The sequence below is a fragment of the Phodopus roborovskii genome, unplaced genomic scaffold (assembly GCF_943737965.1).
Source record: "Phodopus roborovskii unplaced genomic scaffold, PHOROB, whole genome shotgun sequence".
Lineage (NCBI taxonomy): Eukaryota > Metazoa > Chordata > Mammalia > Rodentia > Cricetidae > Phodopus > Phodopus roborovskii.
Window position 1 is genome coordinate 23,558,055 of NW_026126571.1, and position 27,775 is coordinate 23,585,829.

The following is a 27,775-nucleotide window of genomic DNA, read 5'->3' on the forward strand; positions in this document are numbered from 1 at the left end:
CCTAGACTACCAAGGTATCTTCACAACCCAAAAGTTGGAATGATCTACTTACAACCTAAATCCCCTAACCCACGAGAATTTTGAGTCTCTCCATTTGACTTGGAACAAAGTCAGAGCTTCTGTACAAGGCTCCACATCAAGGCTACATGGTGTGAGCATCTCCTTCCCCTGCCACCCCTGATTCCCTTTCTCCCTCCTGTATGCTCCGTGTCAGTGACGCTGCCTGAGCGTCCCTTCTGAAGGTCCTTGAGCTGGCCACACACAGTGCTGTAATCTTCTGACTTGTGTTTGTCATGGTCTAGCTCCCTCACCTGCTAGATACTTAAATGGTCACAATGGAGCTAGGTACCCTTTTAAAATGAGCATCAGCCCTTCAACCACTCCGAATTCGCAATCCTTTGCAGCCTTTGTTGTTTAAGAGAGTAGCCATGGTTGTCTGTTTGCTTTAGTGATGGCATCTGCTTGCACACGGATGGGAAATGTTTCTGTTCATCATTGGTGTAAGGATTTGATGAAGGAATAAAATGTCCTTCACTGCATTTTAAAATGTTAAATGTTTCTACGGGAACAGATGAAGACTTTGAGTGGAGAAAGGGTAGTGTTGGGGAGTATTCCTTTACACTCTGTAAAGATGCATTACTGTGATTGGTTTAATAAAAAGCTAATTGGCCAACAGCTAGGCAGGCAGTGTAGCAGAGACTTTGGGACAGAGGAAGCTCTGGGAAGAAGAAAAGGCAGAGTTGCTGCTCTTCCAGAGGACCCAGGTTCAACTCCCAGCACCCACATGGTGGCTCCCAACCTCTATAAAAATGAGACCTGGTGCCCTCTTCCAGCATGCAGGTAGAACACTGTATACATAATGAATAAACCTTAAAAAAAGAAAAAGAAAAAAAGCTAACGGGAAAAGCCTAAGTTATAGGCCAAGCTTTCACAATTAGTAAGTCTCTGTGTTGTTTTTTGTGAGCTGGTGTTCCAAAGGAAAATTCGTCTACAGGATAGTGTTAAAAAAATGAATGTCTTTGATCAATTTCATTTTTCTCTCCTTCTTAACCAATGATGTGTGACAGAAGATTAAGTCTGTTAGACTATTAGGTTCATCGGGCAGGAAGTTCCTCGGTGTTCACAAGACCAGTCAGGCTGCTGACCCCTGATGCACAGCCTTATAAACGCGCTGTTGGTGGAATGCACAATAACATGTTAAAGAGCAGGCCTTGCCTCCTGAGTACACTGCCATTCCCGGTCACTGACACAGTTTAAATGATCTACGTATTTTATTACTGAGAGCTACACTGAGGATTGTAGACTGTTTCAAGAGACTTGGAGTGGGGGAGCTGAAGCAAGTAAGAGTCCTGACTGTTCTTCCAGTGGCCCCTGGCTCCATTCCCCACCACACAGCATGGCTTCCAACCATCTGTAGCTATTCAGCGGATGCCCTCTACAGGCCTCTAATGGCATTGCATGCACGAGACGCATACAGCGCATCATAAAGTGCGTACATACATGCAGGCAGAATACTCGCACGCATAAAATAATAAAAAGTTAGCTGGGTATAATGGTGCACACCTTTAATCCCAGCACTCGGGAGGCAGAGGCAGGCAGATCTCTGTGAGTCTGAGGTCAACCTGGTCTATATAATGAATTCTAGTATAGACAAGGCTATGTAGTGATACCCTGTCTCAGTAAATAACAACAACAACAATAAATAAAACAAAATAAAAATTAAAAAATGGTTAAAAAACTAAAGCAAAGCAATAGACTGGGAATGTGGATGGAGCTGGAGAGATGGCCCAGTTGTTAGAGAGAGTACAACCCTTGGAGAGGACCAGGGTTGAGTTATTCAGAGGCTCACAACTGTATCTCCAGTTCCAGGGGATCTGATACCCTTCTCTGGCTTCTATGGGCTCCAGGCACACATGTGATACACAGCATATATGCAGGCACACACACACACACACACACGCACATGCACACACACACACACACACACAATTACTATCTTTAAAAAGATCTTTAAACACTGGGAGGGCCATGATGGAGAGACTACACCTGAGAACTGGAAACCCTGGCAGCCGGGTTCAGCCTGGGCCACTGTGCATGTTATAAATGTCGGCAGAAGCATTTTGCTTGTCTGACCAGTCTGTTTCCTGGAAATGGTGGATGTGGATGGTCCCACTGTGTGGCTTAGGGTGAATGGCAACTCCACCAAGCACCGTTTCCTCATCTGGTAAATAGAACAAATGATTGCAACTCGAGCGGTGTTACCTGGACGACATGAGTATCCCTGGCCCCACACAACGCAGCTGTTATGTGAGGGCCAGTGGGAGGGGAGTGGCCGGCCTTGGCATTTGAGAGTAGGAAAACTCCTGGAAGGACCATCTATGTGAAGAATAGAGAGATGGGAACAGACCAGCAGGGTAGACCTCAAATGCATGTAAATATTTAGTATGCATTTGGAAAGCTGGGAAAGGGTGCCATGGCCACATTCTCATAGCAGCAAAAGAAGCTGAAGCCGTTTCCTCTAGAGGCTGCCCTGCTTTTCTCTTTCTCGTGAGGGATGAATACATGTGACCAACTCTCTTGTCTGCTCCAGAGAGCAGGATGCTTTCCTGTGCTAACTAGGGAGTGCCCCCCTCCTGGTCCCTCAGACACTGGTCAGGACTCGATATAATGGAAAGCTATGATTCTTCTGAATTGAGTCAAATTAGAAAAACAGAATTCCGGGACAAAACTGACGACAGCCTTATGACAAGATTATCACCACATCTGACAGAGACCCCCTCCTCTTTAGAGAGGCCAGGCCATCGCTGGCCTTTTGTGAGTTTTTGGATGTATTTAATTAGATGTAAGTTTTTGGAAATGAAGGAAAAATGATTAAATTATCTGGTCCAGAAAAAAAAAATCCTTATTTCAACCATCCGTCAAGATTTGACATCTGGAGTATTACATGCTATAACTCAAATGAAAATATTTCACTTAAAAGTACAATGTCCCATTCCACGCTGTCATTATAGGAAATTGTTAAGCATTTACACAGCACTGTGTACTGGAAACATGCTTTACAGTTATTTTTATTGCCCAGCAAAACCCTCTGAGGCAGGCCCTTCTCTACATCTTAGACCAAAGCGGAGAGAGGAGATTAAATTACTTAGGCTTTAGAGAGAGTAAATGACTGGATCAGAGGGAGACCTTGGATATAAAGCCAGCTATTTTAATCTACTCAGCCATTATGCTGGAAATTTATTCACTGTATAAAGTGTTACTTAATGTGGGCTTAGCCCTTTGTGTGAATCACGGCTGTGGGTTGACAATGGTTTGCTCCCTCTGAAAAGGAACTTGTGTTGCAATTTAATTCCCATTAGTAGATTCTAAGAGACAGGAACTATAAGAGATGAGGAAGGCTCTGCCCACATGAGTAAGTGAGTCTCTCCTATGACTAAGAGGGTAAACGGTTATCTTGAACGTGTGTCTCCTATAAATGAGTTTGGCCAGGTCTGGCTCACTCTTGTGCCATGAAATCTCTTGCCGAATCTCAGGACTCAGTCAGGAAGAAGGCTACCATCAGACACAGCTCCTCAACCCTGGGTTAGAACTACGAACTAAAATAAACTTCTTTTCTTTATAACTTGTCCAGTCTGTTGGGATTGTTCGAGCAGCAACAGAAAACGGACTAAGGAAATTGGACAGTTAAGTAATTAACTTAAATTCCTGGTGAAATTTAATTCAAAAGCTAAGCCACTGTATTGTAAAGGATGGATGGTGGTGTCATTGTGCTATGAGCAAAACTGCTATGCCTGTAACTCAGCCCACAGACTAAGGGCACCTCAAGGAGGTGGCCATTCGGGAATCCTCCGCTTACAGTGTGGGTTCTAGACCTGTGAAGTAGAGATGAGCAGATGTGGGGTCCCAACTGTCTTCCTGAACACTGGACTAAGTTACTACTCTGTGCTTCAGCCCTTCCCTCCACAGTCACGGCCCCGTGGGGTCTATGGTCTAAGCCAGGCCCATAGGAGATCTTGGTTCATTTGCAGAGCACTGTCACCCACTCCATTGACTAGCTTCACTTTGATTTTAAGTCTTTCTTTCAAATTTTGAATTAAATGTTAGTGATAGTTTTATCCAACTTTTGCTAGGAAGAGATGACACATCACCCCTTAAATATGCTGTGGTCTCACATTTTTTTTTTTTTTACCAATTTATTATTTCCAAAATCCTTTCATACAGTTCATCTCATTTGCTTCTAGCAGCAAAGGAAGCTCTGATGGACAAGGGGACCAATGTCCTTCCCCTTCATTTGCTTAGGCTGAAAGCTACGGAAGCTGGGAAGCAGAGTCTCCTGCCCAGGGAGGGTGCATCCTGCTAGCTCAGCCTTGAAGCTGGCCTATCACAAAGGACTGGCTTTAGAAGGTGCTGTTTGTCTCTCACCACTGCACCACTGTCTCTGTAGACTGTTTCTACCTCTCAATAGTGAGTCAGTGATGGTCCCGGCTTCACCCTGTCTGGATTTGTGTAGGCTGGATTTGTGTAGGATGGAGAGACGGCGGGAGCAGGGATGGAGGAGCTGCCATGCCTGAGTCTGAGCGCAGGATGACACATGCCATCCCTCAAGTATGGATAGCCTGGTGCTGTCTTCACAGCTCAACTTACATACTAGGATTTGGGTTTTTAAGCGGCTACGAGACAATTCTAAAATCAAAGGAAGGCAGGACAAAAGTGAATGTAAAATGGCAGGAAAGAAAGTTTGTCAGTGAAACTTCTAGACTACCAAATGACTTCCGTAGACCGCGGTGGGCACAAGCACAGAGTTCCATGTCTCTCGCCTACATATTCCTCAGACACCATTGCCAGTAGAGCAGACAAACCTGTGGTTGGCTAGGACCCTGACTTTACCCACTGATTGGTCAGAACTCTGAATTTCTCTTTACGTCCTCTGCTACTGCAAACAACTTTGACCTCCTTCTGGAAGGAGGTTATATTTGGCCAGTTGCTGAGCGCCTTCTCAGAGCCTCCCTAGGGCTGGTTGCCAATAACTCTCTCTGTAACTGTGTTGTAAGTCTGAGGAAAATTGTTTTGGGTTATCGCCCAGGGCCTAATGACCCAATTGTATACACATATGGCATAATCTTTATATTCCTTCATAGAGTTGAAATTAGGCATCATGAGGAGCAGAGAATTTAACCCCTCAAGTTGTAGCAATTCTATAGCCTGGAACCTTAAAAGCAGTGTTCCCTTTTACAAATAAAGTTTTGAACCCCCCATGTCTACTAGGTTGGAAAGGCTGGTATGGCCTTAACTTCTAGCCTGTGTCTTTAACTTGCATAATTTGGATGAGTGTCTGTTTCCTGCAAATGCATGCCCTTATTAAACCTCTGGACCTTTGGCTGCCGCTAGAATTCCAATATATTTAAAAGAAAATCGAGTGTCACCTGGCCAGAATGTGAAGCTGACATTGTTGTTCCCCAAACTTTAAAATGTCCTTGGAGATTCTCATGCTTGTGCCTAAGGCCAGCCTCTTACACAGTTTTGTTTTGGAAAGTGTGTCATCTGATCAGAAAGGAGACGTATATTTAGCAAGGAGGGTGGAAGGTGATTCAAGAGGAACGGGGTGATGGGTAAAGAAAGAAAGAAACTGTCTGACTTAGTCTTTGCCACTGGGTTGGGAGCTATTCTTAATCTTGACAGCAGGATTAATGAGGGAAAAATAGTCCCCAGAAGAAATGTGGCTAGAGGTACTGACCTAGCCTCCGCTCCCTTCTCGCCAAGAGGGACAAAGTCTGGAGAAAATTTCCCCAGTGAGGGTTTCTGGGAAAATGACTCTTTGGCTCTTGGAAAACATGCATCAACTTCAGGGGCAAGTAGCTTAGGGTCAACAGTATACACAAGCTTCAAGGCAGAAGGCTTCTGGAAGATTTCGTAGTTTAGATGGAGAAGATCGCCTGCACTTGGAGATGATGGGTGGGGGGGGGTGTGCACCTTTACAAAGCAGGGCTGGTTAGAGCAAGCTGGAACTTGGCAGGCAGAGTCCTTTGCCGGTGGAGCCTTTACCTGGGTCATTGGGAAAGATGTCATGAGAAAGTAGAACCTGGAAAACCCTTGGAGGAGATGGATACAGTGGGCAGAAGCAGGGAATAGGTATTAGTATGGCAGGCGTGGAAGCCTTTGTAATGAGTTGTGGCAGTTAATAAAAAGGAAAAAAAGGTCTTCATTTTATGCATTTCTCACTTAAACTGTACCAGAAGCTACTCTTCAAAACAGTGGAGAGTCTTGACAGAGAATGTGAAGTACAAGGAAACATTCATTTCCTAGGCTAATGTCAGACAGGCTCACCTGCAGAGAAACAGGTGCACAGACAATGGCACTTTTCAAGAAGTCAGAGATGTGAGCAAATATGCTGATAAGAAACTCACCCTTCTCTTAGTTTTTAAAAGGTGACTTTGAGTCAGTACCTCCACAAAAATTTATTTTGTTTACTATTTTAAAACCCAGTTCCCATGTTTCGAACACACCTACAGCAATGGGTGGTAGGTGCCTCATAGTGATAAGACACCTCACCTTCTTTCTGTGCAGGTTAGTTTTATGTCACCTTGACACAATCTAGAGTCACCGAAGGGGAGGAGATGCGAACTGAGAAAATGCCTCCAGAAGATAGGACTATAGGTTCAGGGAACCTTCTTAATTAGTGATTGATGGGGGAGGGCCCAGCCCATTGTGGGTGGTGCCCCCTCTGGGCTGGTGGTCCTGGGTTCTATAAGAAAGCAGGCTCAGCAAGCTACAAGGAGCAAGCCAGTAAGCAGAGCCCCTCCATGGCCTCTGCATCAGCTCCTGCTTCCAGGTTCCTGCCTTTTGTGAGTTTATGACCTGACCTCCTTTGATGATGAACTGTGATGGGGAAGTGTGAGCCAAATAAACCCTTTCCTCCCCAGCTTGCTTTGGTCATGGTGTTTTATTGCAGCAGTGATAACCCTAACTGGACATAGTAAAAGCTTTTTTTTTCACATTACTTATCCCATGGGAGGAGTCAAAGTGTTGCTAGTTTTCATTCTTGCTGATACGGTTTCTCTGAGAAGTCACAGAGCCATGTAATAAGAGACTGCATTCAAGCCCAGGTCTCCTGATTTGCAGTCTAAAGCCCCCCTAGCCCTGGCTGTGGCACTGATCTTACCAGCAGGGGTGTCCACAGTGTTGGCAAGATAACAAACCTGTAAGCCTCTACATGGATGAGCACAGAGAGGCAGGGTCCCTCCACCAGGCAGGGACATCCACTGATCAGCCTCTGTTAGAACAACGCAACCCTACAGAAGATGTCAGCAGCCTTAGTGTTGTTCCTGTGCTTTGACCCAGTAATTCCACTCCCGGAAGTCTAGCCTGTGCAGGAAAAGAGCAACATGTCAAAGACTTACATAGAAACAAGTTCAAGATGTTCAACAAAGACATTAGTTATGGCGAGTTCTAGGGTGGACTGCCATCAAAGCAATGCTTACGGCTCTTTGCAGGAGCTGTATTAATAATAACTCAATGTTGGGAAAACACTTCTGCTTCGAGGTAAAAGCCAAAGGCCTGTTTCCACAGAGAATGACTTGCAAAGAAAAAGAAATACACCCAGACTTAAAATGATGAGAGTATGGATTTTTAAAAGTATACCCTTTTCCATAAAAGGCATATAGACTTTGATAATTAGAAAAATGATTCTATTTCTAAATTTCAAAAGCAGCCAGTTACAATAACTAAGATGAGGGGTGATTAAGGATTTTAAATGATCATTTTTACCTAGACTGGCCTGTGAATTGTATAGCTGTATGCTAAGGAAAAGACTAACGTATATAGTGTGAAGCTGCCACATGCAGCCGCCGATTCAAGATTTAAAGATGAAACCACAATTGCAATAGAGCATGTGGCAGGCTGGGTGTTGGTGGTGTCTGCCTTTAATCCCAGCACTCGGGAGGCAGAGGCAGGTTGATTTCTATGAGTTCGAGGCCAGCCTGGTCTACAGGGCGAGTTCCACAACAGGCTCCAAAGCTACACAGAGAAACCCTGTCAAAGGAAGGAAGGAAGGAAAGAAGGAAAAAAGGAAAGAAAGAAAAGAAGTAGAGCATGTGGCAAATATTTAAAGAAGGATGAATTTGGCTGGGAGCCTCACGGGCCTTAGCCAGAGTCCCTAACCTCGCAGGAACCCGGGAAGTCACCAGCAAGAAGCACAGGAAGGTCTCTGGCTTTCTGTCATTTGATCTCTTCCGTCTGGGGCCTTGGGGACCTTGGGGGCCTTGGCTTGTTCTGTGCAGTAAAAACCACACATCATACAGCCACACACTCCAAGGTTTAGAACTCTCTAGTGCTGTGAGGGCTGCACAGGCCTGGCTGCAGAAGCAGCTGGGGCTTCAGGGCTGAGCAATTCGGCCCCCTGGAGGGGTTCCAGTCTGAATTTGGAGAATTGTCAACAGGAAAACAAACAGCTGTTGCACTCTGTGGTTGTTTTGCCTTTCTCAAGGTTGCTACATCAATTTCTCAACTCGGAATGCACCAGGGTCCAGGAGAAGTTTTGTGAACTCAGGGCCTCCCTTCCTCTCTAGTCTCCTCCCATCGGTAGGAATTGTGGGACCAGTACCCGGGGTGCTGCAAGGCTGTGGACAGTGCCCACGGTGTCTGATTCTCCCACTGCAGGATGGGGAGGGAGGGTTGGAAGCTGCAAGCCTGCCTTGGAGAAAAAGCCCCCTTATGGCCTAGGGAGGGAAGTCTGGAGAAATTCTCACTGATTCTCACATGTGATTCTCACATGAAAGATACCAGCGGTGTCCGAATTATAACATAGCCCCATGGCCTCTACAGGCAACCTTCCTGCCACATGGCCACTGTGTATTTGTAGCATTCCCAACTAACAGAGACACCGTCAGCGCAGAGGACCGCATATAACCCAGAAAAACTGTCAATGGCACACTATAAAAATTGAGTATGTGTCGCAAGTAGATTTAGATTCTTCAGGTTAGTATTATTTTTGCAATTAGGTAATGAACTGACATTAATTTACTCATGCTGTGTGATTAGGTCAATTTACTCCAGAAAAGCTTACATTTTCAAAATTAAAAATGGTAGCCGTGTCGTCTCATGATCCATCAAAGTCACAGCTGTGCCATAGAAACATGGCCATTTTGTACTCAATTGTGTGCTTATAGGCTGTGCAATACCGGCTGAAAATGACGAAGTGCAGGGCCCCGTAATCTTCATGTGTAAGTACCTGCAAATTATGTCCATTTGCGAACGGTTAAACTTAATCAATTACTTTTCTTTTAGCGTGGTAGTTCAGCTTCTACACATAGAAATCAGCAAACAAAACTCAGGGCATTGGATTTTATGTATAATAGTGCCGCTGTGTATAGAAAACAAGACAGGCTTGCATAAACAAAGTTAACTAGTTTCTGACCTCCGTGAATGCGAGTGCTCCTTCTACGTCTCTGCCTGGATCGGTTAAGTCCCTTAATGATGCGAACGTGCTGGCCTTGCTCGTACATTCCCTGGAATGTTGGTCCTGCTAATATTTTGAAAATTACTTTAATTAACCTTCTTTCATCTTGGGTAGTGTTAGAACACTTCTATTCGTTAACTATGCATTCATTTGTTTCATCATTAACCTTGCTTTTACCCTTGGAAGTAATCTGAATTGTGGGTCAGGTGTGCATCCCTTAGAACAATGAATGCACTCTGCAGTGCCCAGCTGTGCCTTAGTGGTTAGCGATCTGTAGAGTATAGGCATCAGAAAGGGAGCAGGGACCAGTCTAGCCGGGAGATGGAGGATGTGGCGTTTGGAACAGCCAAGATGGGGCATGTTCTCAAGCCCCTCCCCAGCTCGTCCTGAGATCAGAGGAGAGGAATCTCTTACTGAAAGGGAGGGATAGTGGCCAGTCCCAAACAGTTTCATTCTATCGGTTAACAAAATTTACCATGGATAACCCTATCCATTCCTCCCTCCTGCTCTCGGTCTACAACCAAGTATCTCTACCATATATGACAGGGTTCTTGATTTTACATCTGGATTCTTGTCACAGTTCAAACAAAACAAAACAAAACAAAAAAACAGAAAAACAGTTTCAACTCCTGCTTTTTTTTTTTTTTTTTTTTTTTTTTTTTTTCCTAGAAATGCTTGTGTGAATTACAAGCCCCTGCCAGGGCAATTCCAGGCTGTAGATGGGAGGCACTGAGGTCCAACTCCACCCCAGCCCTCAGGGCGTGGCACTTGTGAGCTGGCAGATACAGCTTTTCCCTGAGGTGCCCTGGAAAGCCAAAAGTGGGCAAAGGGTACTCAGCTGGACTCAATAAAACGAAAAATGTTCTCTCTCTCTCTCTCTCTCTCTCTCTCTCTCTCTCTCTCTCTGTGTGTGTGTGTGTGTGTGTGTGTAGTGGTTTGGAGTCTGTGTCACTGTGTCTCATCACTACATTTTTTTCTTTAGCATCCTCTTCATTTTGTGAGTTAACACGTGGACCACAGAAGATATATTTCACATCTGTGTATCTTAAGTATAATGATGTACAGATATCAAGTGGCATCACTCAGGAAGTCAGGACTTTTCAAAGCACCAAGCCTTTCTATTTTCCTCGTCATCTTTGTCATCTCCCTCCCTCGCTCCCTCCCTCCCTCCCTCCTGAGACAGGGTTTCTCTGCAACAACCCTGGCTGCGCTGGAACCCTGGAGACCTGGCTGGCCTTAATTTACAGAGATCCACCTTACTCTGCCTCCTGAGTGCTGGAATCGAAGATGTGTGCCACCAAGCACCAGGAGAGGAGTGTGATGTGCAAACAAAAGTGCCCTGGGTGTGTAAAACTCTGTGCAAAGCCTTGTTGCAGAGACAGCTTGCTCCTACCCGCAAACATGAATGTCCAGGGGCAGGGGCTGCTGTGGCTTAGAAGGAATGTCGCAGGATTCCAGGGTTTGCTCAGATGAGGACATGCCTGGCAAGCCCCCGGAGACTGTTCCTGTACAGAACTGGAGAAGACTCCAGGACCCCAGGGGTCAAATTTCCATCTTTTTAATGGAAGCCATCTCTTCCCTAGTGCATTACTTAGTGGGTGCTGACTAACACATGTGCCCAATTGACCCCAGGGTCTTAGCACACACACAGAGGTCACACCTCACTCATGCACCTCCTCGTGGGATTTGTTAGTGTTGGGTGGGTACCTCTCACACAGCAGCAGCTCAGGGGGACCTAGTGCCTTTCACGCCGAGACACCATTGACTCAAGAGCTGCGATTCCTGCCGCTGGGTTTGCACTTGGGTGACACAGATAGTCTTGCTGGTGACAGGCAAGCCTGCTCATTGTCAAAGCCTCACCTGGAGGGGGCTGGGCTATGCAATCCAGCCAAGGCACAGGAAGAATTTGAGATGGGTTTGGGATAGGTGCATCAGCTATGTGTATCGGAATTAAGTTAGCTGACAGCCGTTTAACGAGTGGTATTGAATGATTTGGGACTTTGGAGTTTTGGAGGAGAGAAGAGTTGGGTTTGGGTGCTGTGTGAGACAGTGGGTCAAGGAATCAAGCCTCAGGTTGTCCTGTGGGAAATGGGAACATCTTGTGGGGTCACTGTGATCATGAAATGAAAGAATAGAGCGTCCACGTGGCCATACATGCTTGTGTGGAACCCTCGGGGACTGGATGAGAGGAGAGGGGAGGGGGAAACTGGTCCCTTTCTCCTGTTTTGATCAGCCCATGGTGCCAGTGTTGCCCAGCTGGGTCCAGAGGACATCTGTGAGATAGCAAGAATGCATTAGTTCCTCAGCCTCTTGCTAAATTCCAGCCATTCATTTTGATGAACATGAGATTTGGGGGAAAAAAGCAAAATCCTCCAAGCCACGTGCATCCATTTTCTGTGATCAATAGAAATTCAGTCACTTAGTATTCAGCCCTGCTTTGTTCAGTCTGAGGTAGTCACATCCAGAAAACCCAGTTATTACTGCTGTTTTAAGGATATGTTTCTAGAGGCAGTAAAAAGTTAGAAAAAAATTAAATCATTTTTATTTACAGAGTTTGATGCTTAAAGGGTGAAGGAAACTGCCTCCTTGTTTTGGGTGAGAGCCCGGGCAAGGAATGCGGCTCAGGTGCACGGTGTATCCAGAGCCTGGCATAGGGGCGGGCATGAGGGGTTTCCACAAATATTTGCTGATTGGATTAGGAGATGAGTAAAAGCTGTTACCCGGGTAATAACAATTAAGATAATGTCTGAAACATAGAGGCTATGTTGGGGAAACACAGTAGTTTAAATGTGATATTCCCTAAATGGCTTCTTCCCTTGTAAATAAAACACACACGCGCGCACACGCACACCCCTGATGTCCTACACAAAGCAATGGGAAGAGGAAACCAAGCATTCTCTTTTTTAACACATTGTTCTTTAAAATAACTTGGTAAACCTTCCTACTTAAGTTTTGTGGTGATAGGATAACAATTACAACAAACAAAATAATGTCTGGTGTTCAGAAGTTAACATTTTTTTTCCTTTCTTTGTTTTGTTTTTTGTTTTTTGTTTTTTTTAAGAAATGGTTGTCCAATTTGAGGTGGAAAAAAAATGGCGCCTGAAATTGCAAAACGTGGTCCTGTAGTGCCCCCTGGTGTCAACTCTGTGGAATCGTCAAAACCTGAATCGTGTCCCGCCCTAGTTATTAGCATAATCTTGATTTATTTATGAACTAGGTTCATATGGAGGAGAGAGGAGTCATTGCTTTCTGCATCGACTTCTTTCTCTCAGGCCCTTTTTCAAACGGGGAACTACAGCAATGTGAAAGTAAGTCAACGCTAGCATAAGATTTAATAACTGAAGTATTACATTGGAGAGAAATCTTTTCACCTTCAAAAAAATTAATGGCTTTAAAAATTATTTTTCAGAAGGCAGATTATTAAGCAGTTTCTTTTGTCCATAAAGATATTCTTTGTAAATTGGTTGAACAGAGGACAGTTTTAATTTTAGAAATTTATTATCACGTGTAATAATTAAGCCATTCTTTATTTTTTTCCCCCTGAGATCCATTCATTTAAATAAAAGATATACAGATCCTGTCTATTTTGTGAGAATGAATAGGGCAAATGAATCCACAGTACTCCAAAGGGCAGTACGATGCTTGATTTCTAAACACTGCCGCTAATTTAATATTTAATTGCAATTTTTAAAAAAGAGAGCATTTCCTTCTTCCACACCCTCCTATGAGTACGACAGTCAATTTAGTTCAACTGGCAGGTGAAGTCCAGGCCTAGGAGGGATGTGCATGGCCAGGCCTCACGATATGGAGAAGACTATGGGGGAAGCACTCAGAGTAGAAGGGAGCCGGTGGGAGGGGGAACTTCCCCAGAGGGAAAGGGGAGCGGGTATTACAGGAACAGGGTGACATAGGACAAGGCGCCAGCATGGCACAGGGAGTGGGAAGCCCAGAAGCAAGCCTCTCAAGGGTCCCCGGGGGGCTGTTCTGAGCCTTGAAGATTTATACGAAGAGTCCAAGAAAGTTCTAAGGAGTCAGGCAGGAGAGAGGCTTGGATAGCCCAGCAGTAGGTGCCTGACCCCACCAGGGTGCCAGCTGTGGCTGACATCAGTTTATCAATGAGATGGGACTCTCAAATTCCCTCACCTTGCTTTCCAGCATCCAGGTAGATGGAGAGCTTGGCTATCAAGGAAGAGACACTGACTGGGTGGAAAGACAGGTTTGGCGTGTGTCCTGTCCTCAGACAGGACTGGCGATGCTAACCTCACTTCCTGGCCTCTTTTGGCCTCAGTCTTTCCTCCTGTAAAGTGGGCAGATAATCTCTCCTTTATGGGATCGGAGAAGGCATGGTGGGTGTCCATGGCAAAGGAGCTGCGGTTGCAGGTGCCCTGTGAATAACAGTTGGTTTTCATAAACTGGTTTTCATAAACTAGCACCAACTGCTGGGCTATCCAAGCCTGCTTGGGGTTTCATTCCCAAAGCGCCCTCCCCCTTTGGCTGTGTGTTTAGGTGATCAGAGCGCCAACACCTGCTGCTTATCAAGGCTGGAAGTGCCTTGAAGGGCAATACCCTTGTAATCTGAAGGACAGGAAAATGTAGTGCATGTCCGCTGCATCTGGGCTCAGTGAGGGAAACTAAAAGCCGCAGAAGGGAGCCTTTCTATGGTCCCTTGTTTAGGGGTGATCCCGTTCAGGGAAGCACAATTCAATCGGGGTGATCGCCAAATGAGACAAAGAAGGGCTTGGCAGAGCGGGCCACGGGGTTGGAAAGCTTGGAGCTGCAGTTTCGCTGACTCCATCTGTTCGCTCCTCTCGAAGACACTGGGGCAGCGCAGTGTCCATTACACAAGATGGACCCTCCACAGCACTTCCCCCTGCCCCGTGCAGGCACTAGTGTTGATTACTGAATTTAAGATTTTAAAAGAATCTTTCAGAAGTGAGGGTGTGGCTCAGAATACATGCCTAGCATGTACAAATCCCTGAGCTTGAGCTGCAGCATTGAATAAACGGCACATGGTGACACACCCCTGGAATCCTAGAGCTCAGGAGATGGAGACAGAAGGATCAGAAGTTCAAAGTTATCCTTGACCACATGGCGAATTTGAGGTCAGTCTGAGTTACATGAGATCCTGTCTCAAAAAGCAAAAGCAGGACTGGAAGGATGTTTCACTGGTTAGGTCCACTGGCTGTTCTTCCAAAGGATCTGGGTTTGATTCCCAGCACCTTCATGGCAGCTCACAACTGTAATCCCAGTTCCAGGGGCTGCTATGCCCTCCTCTGTCCTCTATGGGGTCTGATGCTTTCTTATGGCCTTTGCATGCACTTGGCATGGACTAGCATGCAGGCAACATACACACATATATAAAATAGAAATAAATAGATTAAAAAAAAAAAAAAAGATTAAAAACGAAGCCCCAAGTCCCCAGTAACCCTTAGTGCCTCATCCAATTCACATGTTTTTCAGTGCACAGCAGAAGCTGCGGGTAGCTGTAATTAGCCAGCACTTCCTATGTGTGTGTAATGTACACATGTTTTCATAAAATGAGAATGAAACTCTCTTTACATGCAGAGTGAAAAGGTTTACTTTTCTACACGTATGGAAAGGAGAGACCGATGATCAGTGTCCCCGTGTCCCCTACTACACCACCTCCTGAGGTGAACACTTTGCCGTTACTTGTTCCTGTCAAGATCATTCTGCCGTTCACACAGCTTGTCCCGCAGACAAGCACGCAGGAGTAAAGAACCTGCACTGTTTTGTAATTAAACAGAAAAGTCTAGCAATCGCCATTTTCTCCCTTTGTCACTTTGAGAAATCAAGAGAAAGTTGTACTTCGTTGTGTTCAGAGTCAGACCGAGGGCCCCCTTCGCATGAGACAGAGGCTGTCCCTACTGATGCCACATGCTGCGGTCCAGGCCATGAAGCAAATGCATCACAGTAATCAAAATTTTCATTTTTTTCTTTACAACACAGATAGGGTTTTGTAGTATTCTGTTTCCAAAGTTGAAGTACTAAGTCGGTGCCGGTTTTCCCCGGGCAGGCTTCATTTTGGTAGAGACAAGGAGAGCCTTGTAGAATAGAATGTTGGGGTTATGAGGCTGGGAGAGCAAAGGAAAACTGTAAACAATGTAAGAGTCTCAAATATGGCTACCAACTGTTTGCTGTGTGACCTTGAAATAGATGCCTATTGTCTTCTCTCCCTACCACCAGCAGTAGAGCTTTAAATGAGATGATGCTTCCTCGGCAAGTAAGAATACCTCACTTTAGGTTGTGGAAATGAAAATGATCTAGAAAGCCATTTGCACAACAGAGTATATGTCACATTAGTCACCTTCACATTAAAAGTATTAGATTTAATATAAAGTTATGATGTATTTGTAATCATCATTTAAAATATCAGATTGCAATGTATGTGTATGTTTTTACATGTGTATGCACGAGCTTTTAATAAATGCACAGCATCTATTACCATTCTTTTTGCTTTGTTTTTCAGGAGTGCTGGGTATGGCACACTGCTGGGACAAGGATTTACATCACTGTTGGCGCTGGGAGCTCTGGTAGAAGGGGGACTAGATAGTCTGCAGTTGTCACTGAGGGCTTTTGAGTGCACAGCAGTGACGGCGGTTCACTCCCTGTGTGCTTCTGTGATGGGATGTGGTTAAGGGAGAAGGCTGCATTGGGGTTTGGGGCCTGAGCCAAGTCTTGGGCAACACAGTAGAGCTGGCAAGGCTTAGGTAGCGAGTGCTGAGTTCTCTGACTTTGTGTGGGGATGTAGGCCCTGCCTGCATGCCTTAGATAGCTACAATGAAGGCGGTTAAAATCCTCCATCTTCAAGGGGGCAGCAGGTGTGGAGGGCGTGCAGAGGCACATTCAAGGAGCCAGCCAAACTCTGTGAAAACACCGCCATTCTTCCACAGAGGCCACCACTCATCCCTGACAGGGCCATGTCCCTCTGTCTGTGTGACACATGCATTATGTAGGATGGTGCCTCTAGCCGTCCATCACTGTGGGCCTGACCCTCACACTACTGGGAATCTGGGATGTCATTCTCTTCTACCTAGATCCACACCGGCATCCCCCCCCCAACCCCTGCCACTGCCCACCCCTCTGGAGTCAAAATGGTGGGTGATGGGCCTTCCTCTCTAACCACGAGGGCACTGGAGTTAATCTGCACCTAAACCTTACAACTCAACAAATTACATCGTGCATTTGTTTTATTGCAGACTGGTGGTTATAATACAATTAGCTCTAGTCCACATCATTGGCTCATAACTAGGACTGCATGAACAAAAGCAAGACAATCTCTCTGAACCTTCTGTGGCTGAGTAACTGAATGGACTGCAGTTTCTTCTCTCCCCTCCCCCTCCCCCATTTTTGAATAAAACCTATTTCAACCAGATTTTTTTTTTAGAGCTCCTAGGTAGGGTGACTATATAATTCAACATCCAAACTGGGACAGTTGTGAGGGCAAGAGGCGAGCTATTAATAATTAAGCTGGGACAACAGCATATACCAGCAGGCTGCTGCAAACACCTACAGGCGGTAATCCTATTTTTAGGGACAGGCTGACCCTCTCCTGCAGTCCTGCTAAGCAATGCTGCTTTCTTAACTTCTTTACTTGCCCCTCCCACCTCTTAAACTATTAATTTGGGGCAATCACTTTTTTTTTTCTTGTAAATGTAAAGTTTCTCCTTGTGACATAGCTGGCTATTGTGCAACTTCAGGATGAACTTGAGAAATTAAAATGATGAGAAACAGGGATATTTATATCCAGACATGGGTTGTCAGGGGCAGCCTTTGATGTGACAACCAGAGTTCAAAGGAAAATCTGGGCTAATAATTCTTCAGGCCAAATTTGTGATCGGAGCCTAAACGCGAAAAGGTCCCGACTCTCCCGTAAGTAGCAGGAGACATGATGGGTGACACTAAAGCATCTCTCCACTCCAGGAGAAGTCATACTTGGGTCAACGAAAAGTCCTCCCTCCCCTCCCGGGGCTGGGGCAGAGTGCAGTTGCAGAGTGCATGCTTAAGGTGCACAGGGCCTTGGGACAGCGCAGGCAGGATGACACACACCTGTAACCCAGCTCTGTGGATGTGGAGGCTAAAGATCAAAAGTTCGAGGTCATTTTTTTTGCCTATGAAGTACATTTGTGGCCAGCCTAGGCCTTGGCCTTTTCTAAAATTAAAAGCCCATCCTTTGACGTTAGAATGGAAACTGCGCTTCTGGGGAAACAGCCTCGTTTAGAAATATCCAGGTAGCATCGGGGAATCCTGACCTGGCCTGGACTCCAGGCTGATTCAAGCGGAACTGATTAGTGAGCCTCCTTGACACCAGCTATCCATTATCCACTCATGGGCAGTCAAGGGATGGCTGTCAGCAGCAGAGCATGAGGCTTTCTGATTTTGTTTTCTCCAGTAATCTCGAGGCAAGCGGTAAGGTCCTCGATGCAGGCAAGAACCACTGTCCAAGAAAGACTGTTGTCCACAGACTTAAGATTCCTCCATCCTGTGGGTCTCCATCCTGCTGGGCGATGGTGGCACACGCATTTAATCCCAGTGCTTGGGAGACAGAGGCAGATGGATCTCTGTGAGTTTGAGGCCAGCCTCAACAGAGCAAGTTCTAGGAAACACTGTCTCACAAGGACAGGCTCTGTAGTATATAGAGAAACACTGTCTCACAAACACATACCAAAACAAAACAAAAACAACCAAACAAACAAAAAACCCAAACTAACAAACAAAAAAGATTCCTCCATCCTGTGTCTCCTGTCACACAGGTCTGTGTGAAGTCCAGCTGCAATACCTGAATGAATTTTGCTATCTATAACCCCATAACTGTGTGAGCTTCAAGGATTATGGGATGCATTGAATGACTTCGCAGTTATAATAGGAGTTGTTGCACATCCAGATATTTGCACTGTCGGTCGTATGTCAGCTGGGGGTCCCCACTCAGGTGTAGTTTGTTCTTATCCAAATGCCAGCAACAACCTATACACGTGTACAGGCGCATGGTAGCCTCAAGTTAAAACATATACGGAGGCGTGATGGAGGCTAGCAAGAGAGGAAGGGAAGAAGGTGGGCAAGAAAAGAAAGAGGGAGAAGGAGAAAGCAAGCGGGAGGCAGGGGAAAGAAACAAGGGAAGGAAACCAGGAAGGGTGACATGAGGGAAGAGGGGAGGGAGGGAGGGGAGAATGCAGGGAGGAGGTGAGCAAAGCGGAGCGGAAGAGGATACAGAAAGAGGGTCTGAGTTCCTAAGGCTTTCAGCAGAGCGCTCTGCTTTTCATTCCCCTGAACAAGGCGTGTGACCACCACACCACTGTTCCAAGGACCCTGGTGGGCTCCGGTTTTCCTTTATAACAAGACAGAAAGTGGCAGGTGAGCTGGAGTCACACCTCTTTCTTGCCATGTGTGGAAGTGATGATGTCTCCTCAGACACCCAAGGCTGGCCCCATGCTGATGCCTCCCAAGCCTGAGCACCACAGGGGATCTTCACCAGGCTGCAAAGGATGTCTTCCACAGGGCGGGTTCTCTCTCCTGGCTTGTAACAAACTGGCCTGTGGTCTGCATTGTGTGTGGAGGGGCGTGTGCTGCCTTCTGTGTGCGCTTGTGGAGGGGAGTGTGTGAGCTGGTGCATGTGTGTGAGCGCTTGATGGCTTGTTGGGTGTGATTGAGAGAGAAAACGGGGCCTTTTCTTTGTTTATTTTGCAAATAAATTTCAGCTCTAATCCAATGCGCAGCAACGTCTCATGCAAACGCAAGGCAAGGAAGCCCTGATACCACTGATGACACCCATATAAATCACAGGCTTTATTCCTGGCCTGCGAGGGGCTGTGCAGATCGGAGCAACGTCTCACACTCTCATTGGGTGATGCTTCATTACTTGACGGAAAATCCCCAGGGCTGAAACGTTATTTAAATGTGCTATGAAAATAAATGTGATTTATATACATGTCGTCTGTGGAGGCGTCCTCCTTTGGTTCTGCAGGTGCTGTCGAGCCTCAGGATTATCGCCTCAATTTATTGCCAGTTCAAACTATACACATGCTCAATGACAGGACCTTGTCCACAGCCCCAGAAGTTCCAGAAAGGAGGTGATGTCTACCAAGTGGTGGTTTTCGACTGCCCAGTGGAGTGTTTAACTTTAGGGAGTGTGTGTGTGTGTGTGTGTGTGTGTGTACATGTGTGTGTCTGCACCTGTGAACGAATGTGCTGAATCTGGCTCCATTTCCTTTGAAGGTCTGGGAAGAGATGCTTTGAACTCACATGCATCAGTTTCCAACAGCCGGGTGATGTTTCTGGTCAAAAGAGAAAGAAAAAAGTATAATGTGTGTTGGGCAGGGCTGGGGCCCACATGTTTAGCTCAAAGTGAGTGGAAATCTCTTGAAATGCAGGTTTCGGGTAATGAATGTCAGCAGGCTTTCAATCCAAATGAGATTCACAGGAAGGTGTGTGTACTCGGGATGTTTCCATTACCGAAGGGCAGGGCTTGGCTGGAGAGGTGAAGGTTTCCAAAACTGCTTCAGAGTCAGCTCCTGTTGTCTGAGAAGGTTCTCAGTGAGGTGTTTTATTTTCTGAGATTTCATACATGCGTATAACGCATTTTGATAAAATCTTCCTCATTCCTTCCCTGCAATTCATCCACTATGCCCTCACAACTTCATGTTCTGTGCTTTGTGAGCCTAATGAGTCTACTTTGTGCTTCCTGTAGGTGTGTGGGTGTAGACCATCCCTGGAGCGTGGAAAGCACCTCGGCAACCACTTCTAGCGGCCATTAGTTGCCAACAGCTACTCTAGCTAGGAGTCCTCCCCATGTTGGGATTTTGGGTGGCTCGATCTTATCTTCTGCCTGCAGTCACAGCCACTGTGAGCTCACATGTGCAACCACACTGCCATGTCCAGCAAATACTATTTTGCTGTGGATGTATGTTCACTACCTCTGGCTCTTACAGTCCTCCTATCCATTCTGTAAGGATCCCTGAGCCTTGCAGTGAGAAGGAGCAATGTAGATGTTCCACTTAGAGCCCATCACCCCACAGTCTCTCGAAAGTTCTCTGCATACTGATCCACTGTGGGTCTCTGGACCAGTCAGTCAGCAAGTGCTCCAAAGGGGAGCTTCTTTGGTGAGGGTTGAGAGAGCCACTAATCTATGAGTATAGAGATAAGAACAGGGCTGGAGAGGTGGTTCAATGGTTAGAGAGCATTTGTTCTTATAAAGGACCATGGTTCAGTTCCCACCATCAACAGAGCGGCTCACAAATGTCTATAACTATAGTTCTAGGGAATCTAATGCCCTCTTCTGACCTCTGCAGGCACCAGGTACACACACATACATATGCACACACACGTTACACATGCATACATGCAGGTAAAGTACTCACACACATAAAATAAATAAATCAAAAAGCACCTTTTAAAAAAAGATAAGAACTTGGGAACAGTTTGTTATTACATCTATTTGCAGAATAATAGTATTGGGTTCTCCCCTAGGACCCATGACTTGGCCAGCTATGGGTTTTTAACTCAATCAACGGAACCAGGCATAGGTTATGTCTTCCAATCAGAAGGTGGTTGGTTAAAACCATAATGTTTGCACCACTCTTGCATCAATGGGCATAGCTTTCCAGGCCATTCTTTATTCAGTTTGCAGGGTTTACAGCTGGGTAAAACCTTTGATTATTTTTTTCTTCCCTGGTAGTGTGCGTTGAACCTTCCAGCCCTGTGGTAGGTAGCCAGTAGGGATGAAGCTTCCAAATCATACCAGGATGATTTTTCCATATGACTCAAGCATGTGTTGTCTTCAGCAATAGGGTTTTACCATCAAGTTCTGAAAGGTAATCGAGAGCAATGGCAATAGTCTGTAATGTTTGGAGGGTAACCTATACCTGACACTGGGTCCTTTATCTGAATATCTCTGGAGTCTTGGAGAGGCATTGCCCCCTGTTATAGGGCAACTCAATTTGAACTCCTTTCTTATATGATTTTGCAATCATTTTAGGAAACTTCTCAGCAGTGGATTTCCATTTGGCATTTTCAAAGGTCTTCAGTGTTAGGTTTCCCTCCTCACCTTCTTCATCTGCCTTACCCTCCTCCCACCCCATTTAACCTTTCCCTTCCGATAGCCTCCTTCCCCTCCCCCACACCACAGTGTTCTTTTTCCCTTCCCTTGGACACGTCCTCATCCCCACACCTTACTGGTTTCCTGGCTTCTATGGTTACTCCAGTTTAAATACACATATCTAAAGATTTTACTTCGTGATATCTTAAATGGAACCTGCTTCAAGTCCTTTTTAGATCCATGGTGACAAAGCAAACCAAAGAACTTATAAGAACAGTTGGTTAGCATTTCATTTTGAGTAAGCAGCAATGTAACCCCAGTGCCATCAGAGGCTGAGGCAGGAGGATGACAATTTGAAGGACCAGTCTCAATATAGAAAGTAAAAAGAGGTCAAGGAATATAGCTCAGTGGCAGGACAAGGCCCCATGTTGAATCCTGAGCCCACAAAATAAATAAACATAGATAAATAAATTAATTAATAGCTAGTAAACAAATAAGCTAGCTTTAAAAAAAACCTGTTTTGCTTTGAAATAACTCCAGATTTACATAAAAATTTCAAGAAAAGTAGCAAGAATTGTAGTGTACCCTTCATTAAGTTCCTCAGATGTTGACACTTTAGATATTTGTTTTATCATTCTGTGTGTGTGTGTGTGTGTGTGTGTGTGTGTGTGTGTGTGTGCGTGTGTGTGTATATGTGTGAGTGCATGTGCCACCATGTATATGTACCTCTGTGTGTTTGTTTTCTCTTCTGAGTGGTTTGGAAATAAGTTGTAGATGTTTTACTTCTGTGTATATTTCCTAAATCCATTTACATAACTACAGTGCAGCTACCAATCCAAGAAATTAGCATCTTTAAGGTATTGTGTACACACAACTTTCAGTTTCATCCTGCTGCTTCCCTTTATAGGAAAAAAAAATGTGTTTTCACTTACTTTGGGAGGATTCTGTCCTATTTGTAAGGACCTATTTGAAAAGGTGGAGTCTGTTAAATTTTTAGTATATTAAACTGATGGATTAACTTTACTCTTAAAATATATCTGTACTGTATCTACGTATGTGCTGTAGCGCCATATGCACCGAATCTGTGTATGTACTGTACCTATGTAAGCACTGTATCTAAGTTCATCTTTACTTGATATTCCCCTTTTATAGTTATAATTAAATGTCCATAATTGGCAAATTTAAAACTTTTATATGTTCTTTGGCCAAAATAACCTAAGTTTAGTGAGTCTCTTGAGTAGCCATTTGGTCCCAAGCAGTACCTTCCTCTTTGCCACTCACAGGTTCTGAAAGTCTTGGCCATGGCTTTGCCTCGGAGCCCAGAAAGAGTAAAACAGAAGTCCAAGGGTGTGTTTGCAAAGTGTTATGGGACCTGGTGATTTGGTTTGAAAATGTGTCTCCGTGAAATGTGGCACCTGCCGAACTGTGACATAGGGTGCCGCTTGGTAGAGCCAGCTCCCCTGAGCATGCCTTGTGTCCTGAGAGCCATGCACTGACCAGTCATGAGAAGAAAAGACAACATTGCTCCAGGACTGACAGCTGACCATGAGAAGGATTAGTGGATTGCCTTTATAATGCTGGTGTTGACAGACAGGACTCACGTCTGTTTTATGGGCTACTGCTTGAGTTCTGTTGCATGAGACCTCTCGCAAGCAGTAGCCCATTTCTGTGACACGATCTGACCTGCCGTTTATCCAGATCTCTGTAGTAATAAGCTAGGTGGCAGGACAATTTGCGTAAGTGTGTATGCTGTGGTACAGTAAACTTGTTATAAAACCAAGCCCATAGGGGCTTCTGTTCCCTCCGGTGCCCGATGATGTTAGGAGAGCAATCAGCGGGTTCCAGCCAAGCCGTAGCCATCCAGGTTTCAAAAAGCTCTTTATTCCTCTCGGGGAAATTATTTTAGTCTTCGGGAGGAAACATATGGCTTTCTTCTTACAGCTCAGCCTCCTTCTTGCCAGCTGCATTTATTTCCCTTAGCCTGGCAGTAATGAAAGGCAACTTAGATGAGCTTAGAGCAGTCACTGCCTTGTAGAAGAGACTGAGAGGCCCAAGCACCAAGGTGCTCATTGGAAGGTACTACTGCCTTATCTCCAAACACACATCTGAGAGAGCCATCGCTGCCCCTGGGTGACAGAAGACCCATGGGGCCTGGGTTATCTGCCAGAATGGTTTTCAGCATCTTGGGCTCCTCAGAAAAGAAAAGTTGGGATGGTAAAACAAGCCCCACCTCCAGCTCACTCAGGCCTCTTCCTGTCCCTGCTGGACTCAGCACACTTTAAAGCAAATTCCTGCTTTTTTGTTTAAATGTGTTGTTGTTGTTGTTGTTGTTGTGTGTGTGTGTGTGTGTTTTCTATAAGGTGTTAGCAATCTGTCTTATGTTCTCCCAACCCTGCTGGGATTTATGATCCAGTTCGTGTTTTACTACACCATCTTGGCGGGTTACCTACTTGAAATTCAAACCCAAGCAACTTGATGGGGGAACAGACATAAAAATATTAATTTGGTGGATATTAAAAAAAATCACGCTGGTTATAAATCAGGGGCTGTCCACTGGTTCCTTTCATCATCCAAATGGTCCTCCTAACCAGACCACAAATCTTCCTGGGGAGAAGGGGGCCTTAGAAGGTGGGGGTTCCCTTCCTGAAGTTTTGGAGACAGCTTACATCCAACACTTCCTCAAACCTGGCTTTGTTTTCTAAAGGTAATAAAAAGTCAGTACTTCTAGTATAGGCAGGCTAATTAGCCAGCCTCACAGAACAGGCTCCCGACTTAAAAGCAAGTTGGCTTGGTCTGAAAGAAGTCACATTGTAGACATCCTAAAGGGTGATTAAAATGGGGGTTAGGGAACTTTGGATGAGTGTCATGCCTTTGGAGGTTCGGTGGCCGTGGTGGGGAGGGAGAGAGGGCAGGGAGCACCCACGGCTACGATGGTGATGGACAGGATAAATCCAGGTTAGGCAGGTGTGTGCCTGTGGCAGAGCTGGGCTAGGAGGTATGTTTGCCTGCCCTGTCAGCCTTTCAATACTCAGTAGGGGCCATGACTAGACACAGCCAGCAGAGGGAGGACAGGGGCAGCCCCATTCCTGTTGAATGGAATTTAAAAGTAGCCAAGAATTCTGCATCCCATAATACTATTCTAGTAGATTCCTTCATTTCCACATTGTAACTGATCTTTACAGTTAAAAGGCTCCTAATAGGTGCTTGAAAATTTCATGAAAACTCTGGGAATTGGTTTTTAACAGCTGTGGGTGGTTGAAAGGCTAAATACTTCTGTAATAAGATACCAATTAAATGGAAAGTTGTCCTTAGCACGCGTGCGCAAACACACAGCACGCACGCACACACAATGTTTGCAACTGTGATGGGAAATTCACTGGCATCCTAGAAGTCTCAGTTCAATTTAGTGGCACAGAATCTAACCAAACAGGCTCACGGGGAGCACGCATGTAATGATGAAGGTCCAAGCACAGCTGGGTACTGAGGAGAAAGAAAAAATCCGGTAGCTGGGAAGTGGCCAGCAGTTCTCTATGCAAGCCAAAGCAAGCTGCCGGTGTGGAATGCTACCTTGTCAGCAGAAGAAAGGAGACAGAAGCCAGTGCTATTCTTTTAAAGAAAAATATTGCTAATAATTGGCTCATATTCCTTTTTTGCCATCTTCAGAGGCAGCATTGAAGAGGGGCTTCATTTCTGCCTGAAGAACATAATGATGAAAATGATTTCATCTTTAACAGATTGTTCTACTCGGTTACTGTGCAATCTCATCCTGACAATGCCTTGGACTTGAAAAATGATACTCTCATTTCTAAGAAATGGAAGGTGGGAGAGGGTGCGGGTATTCGGGGCTTCACTCTGAAGCAATTATGGGCTCACCATGAGGCTCAGACAGGAATTGATTTTTAATTTTAGATGATTAAGCTGTGGGTGCAAGGAAGTTAGGATATGTGACCTTCTTTTGACCTTGAAGATTGAATTCTTCTCAAATGAATTCAGTAAAGAAAAGGAAAGCATTCAAAAGCAAAATTCTGTCTTATTATTCCCAAATGCACACTGTCTTTCTCCTACTCTTACCAAAGTCTGTGTTTATAAAGCTGGACAAATAAATGAGATCATATGTGGGCTGTTGGATGTGAAGATAACTGTATCTGAAGCAATTGCAATGTGGTAAAGAAACTTAGAAGTGGGCAAACCTTCCCAAGGCACTGACTGATGCAGCCTTGGGTACCCGAGCCCATTGAAGTGCTTCCCCTCCAGCATCGGGAAGAGTATCCTGCCAAGCTATGGCCATCTCACTTACTGATTTCTGGAAATAGTGTTCGCATGTCTATTGAGATGCTGCTTTTTAAAATGTTTTTATGTGTATGTCTGTGAACTGTGTACCTAATGCCCACAGAGGCCAGAAGAGGACAGTGTTGTTAACCCTGAGCATCTCTCCAGCCCCTGAGTGCTGATTGTAATAGTCTCGGTGATCCTTGATTTGTCCTCTAGTGAGAAGCAAGGGAAGTCTGCCACTGCTGCCTGTGTGAGGCTCCAGGCCTCCCAATAGGCCAGCCCTCTGTCCAGACTGAGCCAGTTTCCAATATCAAACATACATGCCATCTAGAGTATAAGCTTTGGACCCTCCTAGATTCTTCTCACCCTACCTTGGACCTTTCCTGAAGCTACCCTCTTCCTGTTCATGACTATCTTCCTCCACCAGGGCCTTTTAATTTTTTTCATGACTGAACACAACTTGGACCTAGGGCCTTGTGCAAGTTAGGGAAGCATTCTCCCGCTGGGCCATGTCCCCAACTTTTTTTTTTTTTTTTTACTTTTTGTAACTTTGAGGCAGGCTCTCACTAAATTCCCCAGGCTAGTCTTGAACCTATTCTACAGTCCAGGAAGGCCTTAAACTTTCCATCCTCCTGCTTCAGTCTCCCAAGAGGCTGGGACTTGCACCATTGGCTCTGGCTCCTCAGAGTCTTTTCTGGAAAGTCTCCTCTTGCTTGGCAGGGTTTTCTGTGCACTTCTCTAACCATGAAGCCCAGCCACTTCTCATCTGCTCTTTGCACGTCTGGTGTTTCAAGCAGCCACCTGCTGCTTTGGGACTAGTGGGGATCTGCCCCACTCACTTGGGCTTCTCCCTTCGAGTAGCAATGATGTGATCCTCCCTGGGGCTTTTGTTGCCGTGCCCCAGACTCACTCTTTGCAGAATGGTAGCCCATACAGGATATTTGTGAAGACAACACAAGCCAGAGCACAAAGCCTGACATGTGTTTCACAAACACACCCAAAGCTTCTTCCCAAGGGACTTTGCCATGTTCCTGGAACATCTTCCTTCCCAACCTGGGGGAAAGATTTTCGAGTGAATCTGCTAATTACTGAAAGCTTAAGTCACTAGTGTGTCCCACTCATCGGCAGGGTACATTTTCTCTTGACCTTTCAGGGAAGGATGATCAAAACCTTTGGGCAAGGATGACTTGGTCTGAAGTAGATTCACCCTGAGACACAATGCCTGAGAGGGGAGTGATAGGAAGTTGCCTGCTAATGGTAGAGGCCTCTAAAATCCCAAATGCTAGAGTGAGAAGGAGCTTGGGGATGGCCATTATGAACCTCTCAGATGCCCAAATACCTACAAGCCTCTAGAAGGAGCTGCGGCAGTGGTCAGACCAAAGCAATTTTGGAGAGTACTGAGATAAAGCGGGGAGGGTCACAATGACTTGGTGACTCTTCCTTCAGACAAAAACAAAGGGACCCTGGAACTGCCTGAATTTTGAAACTGTGGCATTACCATCAGGACTATGGAGTAATGTTGCCCCAGTGAGAGCAAGAGCCCCTCCCTGGTTGACACTGGCCCTGGAGAGGTGTGCTGGAAAGCCTTAGAAAGCGACCTGAGTGATGGAACCATGACCACTGAATGTTTGTTGTTACAGAACAATGCATGTGCATACATAAATGCTATAAAATTAGCGTAGACAGCTGGCAAATCATTAATTAACAGCAGCAATGGTCTTCAGATAGCACTCCAGGGAGGCTGCAGGAGGAAGAAGCCCTGGACCTGGGTTCAGTTTTACCCGTGGTCTGAATTCATCCTCATAAGAAAGACGGTGACGTGGAGAAGCATGAATTGCATAGACGCCACCATACCACCTATCACCACCTTCCCTCCTCACTGGCTCCAAAGGGAACAGACAAAAGAGCCATCACACTACCCATCTGTCTGCCAGGCATACCCCCAAACCAGACGCCAAATGAGCACTGGGCATACAAGGCTGTGCCCAGCACAGGATAAT